This window comes from Lycium ferocissimum, chromosome 8 (genome assembly GCF_029784015.1).
Source record: "Lycium ferocissimum isolate CSIRO_LF1 chromosome 8, AGI_CSIRO_Lferr_CH_V1, whole genome shotgun sequence".
NCBI lineage: Eukaryota > Viridiplantae > Streptophyta > Magnoliopsida > Solanales > Solanaceae > Lycium > Lycium ferocissimum.
Window position 1 is genome coordinate 65344896 of NC_081349.1, and position 12666 is coordinate 65357561.

The following is a 12666-nucleotide window of genomic DNA, read 5'->3' on the forward strand; positions in this document are numbered from 1 at the left end:
TAGGGTGTGACAATTGTGATATGGTCTCTGTTGTTATTTGTATATATATGTTTATCAAGTGAATTGGTGAAAGAAACATATGAAATTTGAGATTGAAAGTGAAGATTGAAATGTTAGGCGTGTGCACTTGTTTTGAAAGCTGCTCTTATGAACTTTAAGTGGCTGGGAATTATTTTAAATAAATTGAATATGGTACTGTTAGTATGATTATATTGGTTTACATGTCAAGCTTCTTGAGGAAATTGCTAACTAGAAAAGGAAATGGCTATAAAGTACTTGGGAGTTATCCGCAGTGATATTATCTTGTGTTGGACTGTTTTGGGTAACTTTGAAATGGAGTTGAAGGTTCGAAATCCTTTAAAAAGTATTGATTAGTGTACTGGATATACTACTATGTTCAAGGATGAATGACAATGGAGTTGAAGGGTGTTAAAGGGGATCCAATCCGAGCTTAACGCTCGTCATGAGATATTGATGACTTGTTATTGACATATTGTTCCTTGTTGTTGATGTTGTATTTGTTGTGTTTCTCTGGTTGTTGTTGTTGATATGTGGAGTTGGAGGAAGTCAATATTATAGGGGAGATGCTGCCCAAATTTGTATGGACAAGTTAATAACGTAAAGATTCGACTAAGTCTCTTTACGGTGTTAATCATGGACCTTATTGTATTAATGTAGATTGAATTGTATTGTGGACTGCTCTTGAAAGCATTTGGGAGACGAGGAGATTCAGGTATGTTAAGGCTAAACCCTTTCTTTCTAAAGGCATGATTCTTTTATTATAAACCTTTGTGCCATATCCATAATATCCTTGCTTCCACAAATGCTGAAATTCATGAATCTCATGATCCTTACGATATTATTGAGCTTATTCATGATATTGAGACTATTCTTTGTGATTTATCTCACCTCATAATACTTGTTCTTTCGAGGTGAGATATAGAGATGACGATTCTATCTCTAATGCTGTCAAAGTTCATGGTTCTCGATACTCTCATGACATTATCGATTTCATCTTACAATGGTTGATCCTTCAAGGAATGATATAGTGATAATGATAATGCTAATTATGATGTTGATTTCATTTGTGTATTTTTTTTAGGTTCATATATGTATGTATGTATGTATGACTTGCACTCCCACTACTCAGTTGGGTATAACACCGAGTCCCAAAAGGGCCGGGTACGGATAACACCGAGTCCCGAAAGGGCCGGGTACGGATAACACCAAGTCCCGAAAGGGGCCGGTACGGATGACACCGAGTCCCGAAAGGGCCGGATACCGATATGACAGATGTATGTATAGTAAATATATGTGAATGCATATGTATGTGTGTTGTGTATGGATGTGTATGAAATGTTTTCTTATAGACAAGTAGTTCACATGACAGAAATCTTAGAAAGTGTACGAGGTATAGTTACTCACTTTACCTTATGTCGTCATCATTCTTATATCATGTTACTATTCATGCCTTAAATACTCGGTACATTGCTCGTACTGACGTCCCTTCCTGTGGACGCTGCGTTCATGCCCGCAGGTGTAGATAGACGAGACAAGGATCTTCCATAGTAGGCTGCCTTCAGGTACCAGTTCTAATTGGTGAGCTCCACTTCTTCCCGGAGCACTGCCGAGTCTGGATATATATATATATATATATATATGTATGTATGATTTTTGTTAAGGATATGTTGGGGGCCCTGTCCCAACTTGTATACTTCAGTCATGTTCATAGAGGCTTTGCAGACAGTTCCTATGTACAGCTTAGTCATAATGTGACAGTAGTAATGTCGGCATCATGGGTCCATTGTACATATATTTATACATGATATTACGTTCATATTTATCCTTTAGCCTTATTTTGTCATTTGAGACATAGAGAACGCAAGTTATAAGTTGGTTTGCTCGGTTTCCGTAAGGTGCCGGGTGCCAATCACGCCTTACCAAGGGTGGGGTGTGACACAGGCACATGAGCAATGTCTAGTAGAGTCTCGTGGAATGATATATAGACGTCCGTTCCCATCTACGGGAGGCTATAGGACATTTAGGAAATTTCCCTTCCTTCTTTCTAATCGTGCTACTTCGGTCAAATTGGTATCTCGGTGTGTCCAATTGGTATCTTGATGATTCTAATTGATATCTAAGCGTGCAAGTATTTGTTGTGGTATTGTCGGGCAAATTTGTAATGTGAAAGGCTACTCGGTAAAATTCTTAAGTTGCGAAAGTTTAGTGGGCATCAAGGAGATGCCACTAATCAGGATCCACCGTTGTAGCCTAACTGTTATAGCATAACCGCTATAGTTGAGACTCTTCTGCTATAGCGGAATCCTTCTTTTCTCACATGACTGCTCCTGTGCAGCCCATACCGTTGAAGTGAGACCGCTATAGTGGTAGTATGACTGCAAAAGCGGAAAATCAGAGCAGAGAACTTGCAGCTCTCCTATGTTTTTAAACCTGTCCCCTGTTCAAAAACTCAAGCAATTCAAAGAAAAATTCACAATCGACATTCAGATAAAACAAGACAGATGAGGGCGATAACCATTCTAGTCAATATTACAACCCAAATACCGAAAAACAAAGAAGGAAAGTTGTCCAAAACATCCAACCAAAACCAAACCAAATGGAAAGTGTTTAGAAATAAAAGCCCTACAAGGGCAACCAAATGCATCATCATAAGGAGGGGAGAGCCCCTAAGCAGTCCTCCGGCTCGTCGACTCATCATCAGAGCTGATAGCATCGCCACCACATCTACCGTGTCCACCGTCACCCAGGGCCACACTAAAAAAGGAGTACTACTCCGAGTCATCATCATCCTCCACGGGAATCTGCTCGCGGGGGTACATTGCCTTCCACCTCCTTTTGATACCCCTCCATGCCTTGATGTGGACCTTATCTCGGGACTTGTTCTTCGCCCTCTCCTTGTAAAAATCCCTGCGAAGTTCGCCGTGATCCTTGGCCAGAGTGGTGTAAACAGTCTGTAGGGTGGAAAGTGACTCGCTCATCTCCTTCTGAGTCGTAAAGTACCCCTTCATCTCCTCCTGGGTACAGAAACCTGCAGCCGTACCGGACGAACTAGACTCCCTGGACTCGCTCATCTCCTTCTGAGTTGTAAAGTATCCCTTTATATCCTCATGGGTAAAGAAACCCGTAGCAGCACCGGACGAACTAGACTCCCCAGAAGGCCTGGGCATACTCTGGAACATCGCTATCATCTCATCAAAGCGAGAATCAATGCGGTCAAATGGACCCTGAACATGGGGAGCCTCAGCCTCAGCTCCGCTTCCTCTCTTAGCAGCACTAGCCCCAACAATCTCTTCCTTCCTCGTGTTTCTACTATTGACAGCGGTACCACGACCTTTCACCAATAGTGGCTGGAAAAGGGTGTCAGAGTTGACCCAATCATCGCCATTCTCTTCGGAACCTTGGCCCTCCTGCACAGTAAAGTAATCAGCGATGAAAACATCAAACTCGCGGCACCATCCCCCAAGAACTCCTTCCACTCCCGGATTATCTGTGAACCCACATTCACCGGCATATTATCAATGATGCAAACAATAAAAAGAGCCCTGGGATAGGTCACGTCCTAAATATTTCTCGAAGGGCATATCCAGCGAAAGATGATATTCAGCCACCTCTTCGCCTCAGTAGTAAATTTGTCACTATGAATTGCCACCATGCTACAGCCCCAAGTGATACCTACCCGATCCTCCTCAGCTACCAATTTTAGTGCCAGCCACTCCGAATTGTCATCATTGTTCTTGGCCTCTAATGGTTCCACCAGATAGTTATCTACCTTGTCTACTCGGTTGATGGCCTTAGCTCCCACTTTCATGGCAACCCGTTGAATAACAATCTTTGGATCAGGAGAATTCTAGTCCACTGTGGGCAACATCGCATAGAACTCCCCAACCCAAGTCTCGTTGCAGTAACTTCCACTTAATTGCTTCTAATTTCTCTAGAAATTTCGGGGCACGCTTGTCCACATTTTTCATGTCAAAGCCCAGCTCCAGCAGTAGGGGCATACACATTTGCTCCAGGTATCAATGGCGGCATTGGGGAGTTGGGGAGGTCTCATACGCGGGAGCTTGTTCCTCTTAACCTTGTTGTTCATCACCTTAATTTTGAGACATAGTGCCTACAAGAATAAAGCAACGTTAGATTTCGTATCACCCCAAGTGCAGTATCTAATCTAGTACGTTACAGGTTAAATAACTCCGCAAAAATAACCCGTGTATTAAATTTGAAAAGCTACAGACTCTGGTGCCATCTGTTGCAGGCGCCGCTGTTGCGGTCACTCAAACCGCTATAGTGGTGCCGCAATAGCGGGAACTCAGACCGCTTCCACAGTCATGTACATTTCCCCCAAGTCGCTTCGGCGCATGCCTGGGCGCTATAGCGGAGATGCTCCAGCGGTCAACTAACCGCTAAAGCGGTCTCGTCTTCCCCAATAGGAACTCGAAAGTTCCAGATTTTAGACTTGCAATTTTTTACTCAAAAACTCATTTTTATTCACTGATGGGGAAACTTTCAAACATGCATGGTGTTTACAACCTATGAGGAACAATTTCTAGCACCAAACAATGACCTAATCGATACAAATTTAAAGACCCATTTCAAAAGCAAAACTCTTTACTATACCCAAGTTTTCCACCCCTAATCCGAGCATTATCTAAGCAATATGTGATGTAGGGGTTAATCTAACGCTAGGCAAGTCATAAATTTCAGATTATAACCACCCACCAGCTCCATCAACCAAAACCCAAAAGTCTTGACTTTGGGGTTACAAATCCATTTATTTGAAGCATGAAAACTCAAAATTCCAGTTCCATTATCTTATTATGAGTTGAGAAGAGCAATTTCTTTCCTTGAAATTGAAGATTTGACGGAGATGAGTGTTGTTGGGAGATACCCCTTTTTGAGATTCTTTTCCTTCCCTTGAGAACAAATTTATGGTAGTGTTGTGTTTAATAGCGGGGTAGTATATAGTAGGGGTGCAGGGGAGGCTTATTTGTGTTAAAAGAGGAAGTTGGGAAGTTGTAGTGTGGTGGTAATTGGAGAGGTTTTTGAAGTTGTGGGGTGGTGGAATGAGAAGTGGGGGAGCTAAATGACCCTTTAAAGTTCTGATTTCGTAATGACCGCTACAGCAGTGCTTAGCCGTGCCTGTGTAACCGCAGCAGCGGTCCCCTTTTTTGTTTCCCATATTATAGCCGCATCGATGTCCTTGTCGCAATAACATTACCGCGCCAGCGCTGACCTGTCCGCTAAAGTGGGCCTTTCATTATTTGTAAATCAATCCGATAAAAGTGAAAATCAAGCCTTAAACCCACCACCATATGGCTCGGGTGGGCCTAAGAGTCGTAGATGTTATAGCCCGTATATTGTACGTTTGGAAATTTCGAGGTCGTCGTGGGAAGTTAAGGGCGAGACTATTCTCAAAAATTATTTTAATGGACGAGTTGTTATAAATATTATTTATGACTATTATTAGTGTGGAAATATTGAGAAAGGTTGAGGGTGGAAAAAGAAATTCATGAAATGGCTCATAGTAATATTGTGAAGGATTAGGGGCAAAATGGTAATTTCACGAAGTGTTCAAGAAAGTTCATGAAAGGGGCCATATTTGTATTTTAAGAAAGTTCTAGGGAAAGGAAAGAAGAAAGGAATTAAGTCATCCTTGGGGAAATTTAAAGAAAATTCTAGAAAAAGAAAAAGAAAAGAAAAGTCTAGAAAAAAAAGAAGAAGAAGAAGATGAGGGCATGTGCCCCTCACATGACTTGTGATATATATATATATATATATAAGTGAGGAGTCTTCTTTTAATTCAAGAGTTTGGAGAAAGAAAGAAAGAAAGAAAAAAAAAAAAAAGAGAAAAGAAGAAGGAGAATTCGGCCAACAAGGCCATGGGAAAGGAACCAAGAAAAAATTATTTCCTTCCACTTTTCCTACCTAATGAAAGGTCCCTAGCAAGGTGGTGTAGTTAGTGGAACAAGAAAAACATTTATTCTAGCAAGTTACGAACTCTAGCCAAGTGAAGGGTTAAAGGAAAAAGGTAAGAATTCATCCTCTTTTGTATGTTATGGATGTTTGTGTATGTTGTCGAATGTGTAAATGAATGGAAAACATGAAACCAATGATGTGGAGTTGTGGCCGTGTGGTGTGTTGTGACCGTATGGGTGTGTGTGGTGTTTGGTCATGCATGTAATGTATTATGTAGAAAGAATGGATTAAATTGTATGTAGTATGTTGGCTGTTATTGTAATGTCAAGGAATGGATGAAGCTCATAAAATATAGGTATGTAAGTGGGTGTGGCGAATGGTAAGTGTTTGGTAAGCTAATGTAAATTGACGTAATTTGACATTCTAGTTGTCGTCGTGATGGATTGTGTGATGTAGAACAAAGAATGTGGTTGAAGTTAATGAATATGAACGATAATGAAATGTATGGTTGTTGTTAAATTTGAAGATTTCGGGTGAAGTAGTATGTCGAGTGAGTCGTTAGAATATTATGCGAATTGAATTGAATTGAACTGAGTTGAATTGGATATTGAAGTGTTGCTAGAATACTTGTTGGCATTGTTGTTGGTTTGGCCGAGTTGAATTCTCGAATTGTTGTTAATGAATAAATTGGGCCGAGCTATATTCTCGGGACGGTGTATTTACAGGGGAGGAATCTTTGCCGAAATCTCGGCAGATTATAAGTAAATGTATTTGAAGGGTTAAGAGAGGCATATGATAATGAACCTAACAATTGCGTTAATCGTCTTGAATGTGGACTAGCGGCAACAAGTTTGGACGAATAAGCGTAGCTAGTAAGGCGCGGCGCAGGTATGTTAAGGCTCGTCCCTTCTCTTTCTATGGCATGATTCATATGTGAGATGTGTTAAACGTTTCCATAACGATTTCATTTTCAAAAGCTAGAAGTAATGGTTTTAAAACAGAATTTCCTTCCAAAAAGTTTACAAATGTTTTCCCAAAATATTCATTTTTCTCCAAAAACCAAGTTTTATGATTTTGAAAGTTTTTATGACTAAAACGACGAATATGATTTTATAATGACAACGACGATGTCGAATATGAGTAAATGTCTATGATGACTATGTCGAGGATATGTTTCTACCATGAACATGACAATATGAAAATGTTAAGCTATTTCTTGATTTCTTCACTCTATCTATGGATAATGACTAATTTAAAGATTCCAATTATACGAACGATGTCTTATGATCCTGTTTTATGTTTCCTCACGATGTTACTCTCCATTGATAGTCTCGCCTTATATTAATAGTCCCTTCAAGGTGAGACAAAGTCATGACGATTATTCCATAATGTAATCGGAGGTTTCCGACCTTACGTCACTCCGATAAAGTTATAGCTTTTGATTGGGCTCTTATGCATGCTTAAGTTGTGATAGTTACACCGTGCCTATATGGCCGGGCATGTCACCGCTAAGGCGGGAAGCTATTGGATGATTACACCGCGCCTATATGGCCGGGCATGTCACCGCTAAGGCGGGCTGCTATGTTTACACCGAGCCTAGAGGGTCGGGCATGATCACCACTAGTGGGCGGCATGAGATGATTACCCCGGACGCGGGAGGCCCGGACGCGGGCTAATGATGTGATGTGATTCAGACAGGCTATGGATGCATATAAGAGTAACGATAAGCATGCATGACTCCGCGCAAGAGGCACTCAGATGTACAGACTACCTTTACAGCCCATGATATGTTCTACAATTCCATTTTGTTATTACGCATGAGTACAGTTGTTATTATGTTGCTACTCATAGCTATATCTCCTATTATGTTACTATTCATGCCTTACATACTCGGTACAATGCTCGTACTGACCCCTCTTCTTCGGGCTGCGTTTCGTCTTTGCGCGCGGTACACCCGGATGATCGAAGCCATTATAGAAGATGTTCCCGGCGGAGTTGGCATCTCCATTTGCTCTGGAGAGTTGCCGGTCAAGAGTCCTATGCTATGATGTCATGTTCGATTTAGAGACTTTGCGAACGAGTCGTGGGTTTAGTGTGTCAGTTTTGAAAATGGTTCCACGAGCCGATGCGTTTCTATTATACATTATGATACAGAGCCCTCATGTTTACCGATTGTGTTTAATTGGAAACGACAAAAGATTTTGAAAGTTTTATTATGTATTTTATTTTTGTTTAATCTAAGAATCCAAAGAAAGTATGTATGTGATAAGAGTCAGCGGGTTCGCTCGGCTCCGAATATGGGGTCGGGTGTCCATCACACCCTAGTAGGATCGGGGTGTGACAGTAGACCACTCGACTCTTTGCATATTGTTCCTTTAGTTATTAGTTTTTAGCGGTTTCCCCGTGAGACGTATAAATCCGATGGTCCCCTTTCGTTCGCAACTAGAATTTGGTTCGGAGTCAACAGCTATTAATTGTTAAGTTCAGACAGTAGCAGTAACGCGATCCCTGCTGACTCTTTATTGATAAAGAGTGAAATCTGAATACTTTCTTCCTTTCACATCTTGTATTTTGTTTGGTCAAGCTAAAAAAGGTTTCCCTATTATGTTGTCGCTCAAATTCTACTAGGTTCAGTGGTTACAAGTTAATAGGCTGGGTTCGGTTCATGAACAAGGAACCGGATGTAGAATTTCCTAGTATGAAGTTTAGATGTGTACTCTATCATCCTTAACATGTGAATATGCTACCTCTGTCTGCTCTTGTTCGTCCCCTTGCTGTTCCAGGACGAATAGTTATTTTATGGGTATATGATTTAACGACCTGTTTGGTCGTTACCATAACTTCAAGAGATTAGCGAATTTGGCATCCAGGACTTGTTGGGTTCGTTACGTGTTCCTGATGAACCTCTAGCCTAAGTGGACCCATTGTATGAGTGAAAGTTAAATATCAAACTTTGGCACTCGGACCCAGTTAAACCGCTCTAGCTATAGGCTGACCGCCATAGCGGTCATGCCTCCGTAACCTATACCCCGCTATAGCGAAGGCGGGAAAAATTTCAGGAGACAGCTCTACGGTCTTGATGCGGCTGAAGCGGTGCCGCTATAGCGGTAGCTTGACAGCTGAAGTGGTAAACAACCAGTAGTTGACCTATTTAAAGCCCCATTTATGGACTTGACCTAATATTTCATTTCCCCAAAGTTACAGCCACCACAGGGAGGATTTTTAGCCCGAGAGACTTGAATGCTTGGGAAGGTAACACCCTTTAATTCCCCATTTCATCTCTCATTAATTCTTCCTTCCTTCTTAATAATTTATGGTTATGGAAAGTCATTAAATGGACATTCCTTCTCAATTTCTAAAGAGACTAATTGGGATAAAAAAGGTATTCTTGACCTAGAGTAAATGGTAACTCAAAGAAAGCTTGTCTATTGCAAGACCTAGACTAATAACAAGTTTCTAGCCTAAATCTATCTATTCTCAAATGGGTTAGCTTGATAGGTGTTAATAATGAGGAATATGAATTAGTGAGGTAAGTTTAACTTATGTAAACCTTAATTTCTATAAAAGGAGGTTAATGTCACACCCCGAACCAGGACTTGGGCGAAACACGGCACTCGCTGCCATACTGCATGTGACTGAGCTAACCACATGGCTTGCGGAATCATCATGAGGCATACATGAGCAGAATATAACGTGAATGCATGAGCCTTTATAAAACGTAATAAGTCATAATACTTAATAGAAATACTTGTTTAAACATGAGTGCGGAAATAACATGAATGAGCCGAAAATGGCTATACGACTCCGAAAGTCTAACATAACATAACAGACTTGTCTAGTCTATGAAACCTCTATAAAAGTCTGAACATGAAAACATACTCGCTGGGATAAGGCCCCCAGCATACCTTTAAATGCATGTCTTATCGTGAAAATAATAAATAATAAATGTCTAAAGCCCGGAAGAGATGGGGCTCACCTAAAAGCTAATAAGTGTAAAGTCCTACTAAGAAGATGCGTCGTCCTGTAAATCAGTACCTGTATCATAAAATGCAGGCCGTCGGCCAATAAAAAGGGGACGTCAGCACATTGAATGTACTGGTATGTAAATCAACTGAAAGAAATAATATGGGAAATGAAATAACATGATAAGAAGTAAAACTGAAAACCTGGACATGAACATGAGCATGAATATACATATGTGTATATATATATATATATATATATATATATATATATATATATATATATAACATGAGTAAAACATGGTAAGTAGGGAGAGCATTTCATAAACCGACAACAAGCAGAGCCCCCATACCTTACCAGGGTATAAGGTGTAACGTGCCTGATGGATCCATTCAGTGGAAAATTAAGGAATCGTCCTAACTGGGCGGAGCGATCCTTATCCTACGGTGGCTACGTAGTTTCAGGCTATCTGAGCCTTCTCGGTAATTTGTGCAACTCCCAAAAATATGAACATGATATAGTTGGCTAAGAAGCCCTTGATTTTCGTGACATAACTTGTAAACATGGTTTCATGAAAGCATGACTTGTATTTAGCATGTATGTATCTTGTATCATGGCATGAGAGTAATTATATAATATAATTGTATGAAAACTTGTAAAACATGTAGTATATTTCTTGAAAATATCATAATAGTCATAACTTGCATGTAGGAACATATAGGATGCAAAGCACGGATTTTTCATAGATTACAGACAGATTCTCAATAATCCTAAGGAATTATCAAGAATTTTAATGAAGAATTACTAACAATTTCATACATAATATAATCATGGGACAAGGACCTAGGGTTATCATGATCATGGTCAGAACACTAGTTTTCGTATAACTTCATAATTTATGGAAGAAGGGCGAGGGGAAGAACAATGATATTCCCACAAGTAGATAGAAACTCTACATACCTGATAACGTTTCAAACTCGTAATGAAAATCTGAACTTTTAATAAGAATCCAAATCCTTGGCCTTGAATTCCTTTAGGTGGGTTTTCTTGAAAACCATATGTTAAGAACATGAAATTCCTACTTAGAATTCATGGGAAATTGATAGAATTCACTTAGGATGGTCTTAAGGAGCTTACCTTGATACTTGGAGAAGTTGAGAGGAGAGAACTTTCGTGTTAGGACTTGAAAGGAATGACACTTATGAAATAAAACTGAATTCCCGTCTTTTTAATTGTCTCAGTAGCACACTGTTACGGACGGTGTTATAGTCCATAACACTGGACCGTAACGTGTGTCAAAATTCCAGTGAGCTTCTAAGATTTGAGGTTGGGTTACGGTCACCCGTTACGGGTCGTAACACGTGTTATGGTCCGTAATGATGAACCGTCCTTTGGTCCAAGTTTCGAGACGGTGATTTTTCAAACCACACCCATTATGGTATAAACGACAGTCCGTAACACACATTACGGTCCGTCCCTTGTAGCGTAATGCTGGGTTTTCTGAACTGAAACATATTTTTGATTCCAGCACTCTCCTTCTTGGGTTTCTAACCTCCTAAATCATGAATATGGTTTAGTACAAATTTTACGAGATGTTACAGTTAAATAGAAATAAATTAAGAATCAAGAATGTGATTAAGAAATGACAATTTTATCCCTATGAACCCAAAGTCCTAAATTGTTGCTTACTTGAAATTATCCATCGTTCCTAGACCTCTCGAATCTACAAATTCCCTACAAAGATGGAAGATGCAGTCCAAGTGGATATTCGCGCACCTATTCGGCTTGAGGTAGGATACGGCTTCCCTCTCTTAGTAGACTCTGGTTAGAATTTCATATACGCGTGTTAGATGAAGCGGAGAATGCATGTATAGTATTTCGGAGATTGGAACGGATACTTTAGATCGATAACGCATAAGAAATGGTGGTTACTTTGTATCACTGATATAATTGTAGATTTATGATGACCTTATGGCGAGACTTTGATTAGCGAGATGTTTAGATGATATTATCGGAGAATGCATGTAAACCTTAGGGTATGGAGTTTGGGATGGATATTGCCTTAGGTTGGGTCTTGTTGTATGATTTGGGGCTAGCCATCCCGCTGCGTTGTTGACTTATTTGCTCTACGTACTTGTTGGCTCGTCGCCACGTAGAGATATTGGATATTGGGGATTAGTTATATATCATGATTATGACATTGTGGCACCTTACTTTGTTGGTATTGGGATGAGAACTGTGAATCTGTTATGGCTTATTGTGTAGCCTTATTGATGATATTACTTGTGTGCCCATATATGTTACTGTTTTGGATTGATTTGGTTTATTGATATTGCACTTGCATTGTATTCATACTCATTTCCATGATATATTGATATTGCCTTGATACGGTACTGATGATAGGAAATGAGAAGGAAAATAGAGATGTTCGAGACATATTGATACGAGTCATCTCTGGGCTGTGTGCGGAGTGACCATTATTCCTTTGAGACATATTAGATATCAGGTCATCTCTGGGCTGTGTGCGGAGTGACTAATATGGAACACTTATCTTCTGAGACATGTTGGATATTCAGTCATCTCAGGGATGTGTGCGGAGTGACTGGTGCATGGACTTCGCGGGTCCCCCATGGGTTGTGCTGCCGATGATGTGATGTTCCATCGTCGGAGTACATAAGTACGAACAAATGTATTGCATACATTTTGCATATATTTCTATCACATTTTGTTATCTCTCGCTTATGTGCTGAGCGTGATTTGGATTGTTAT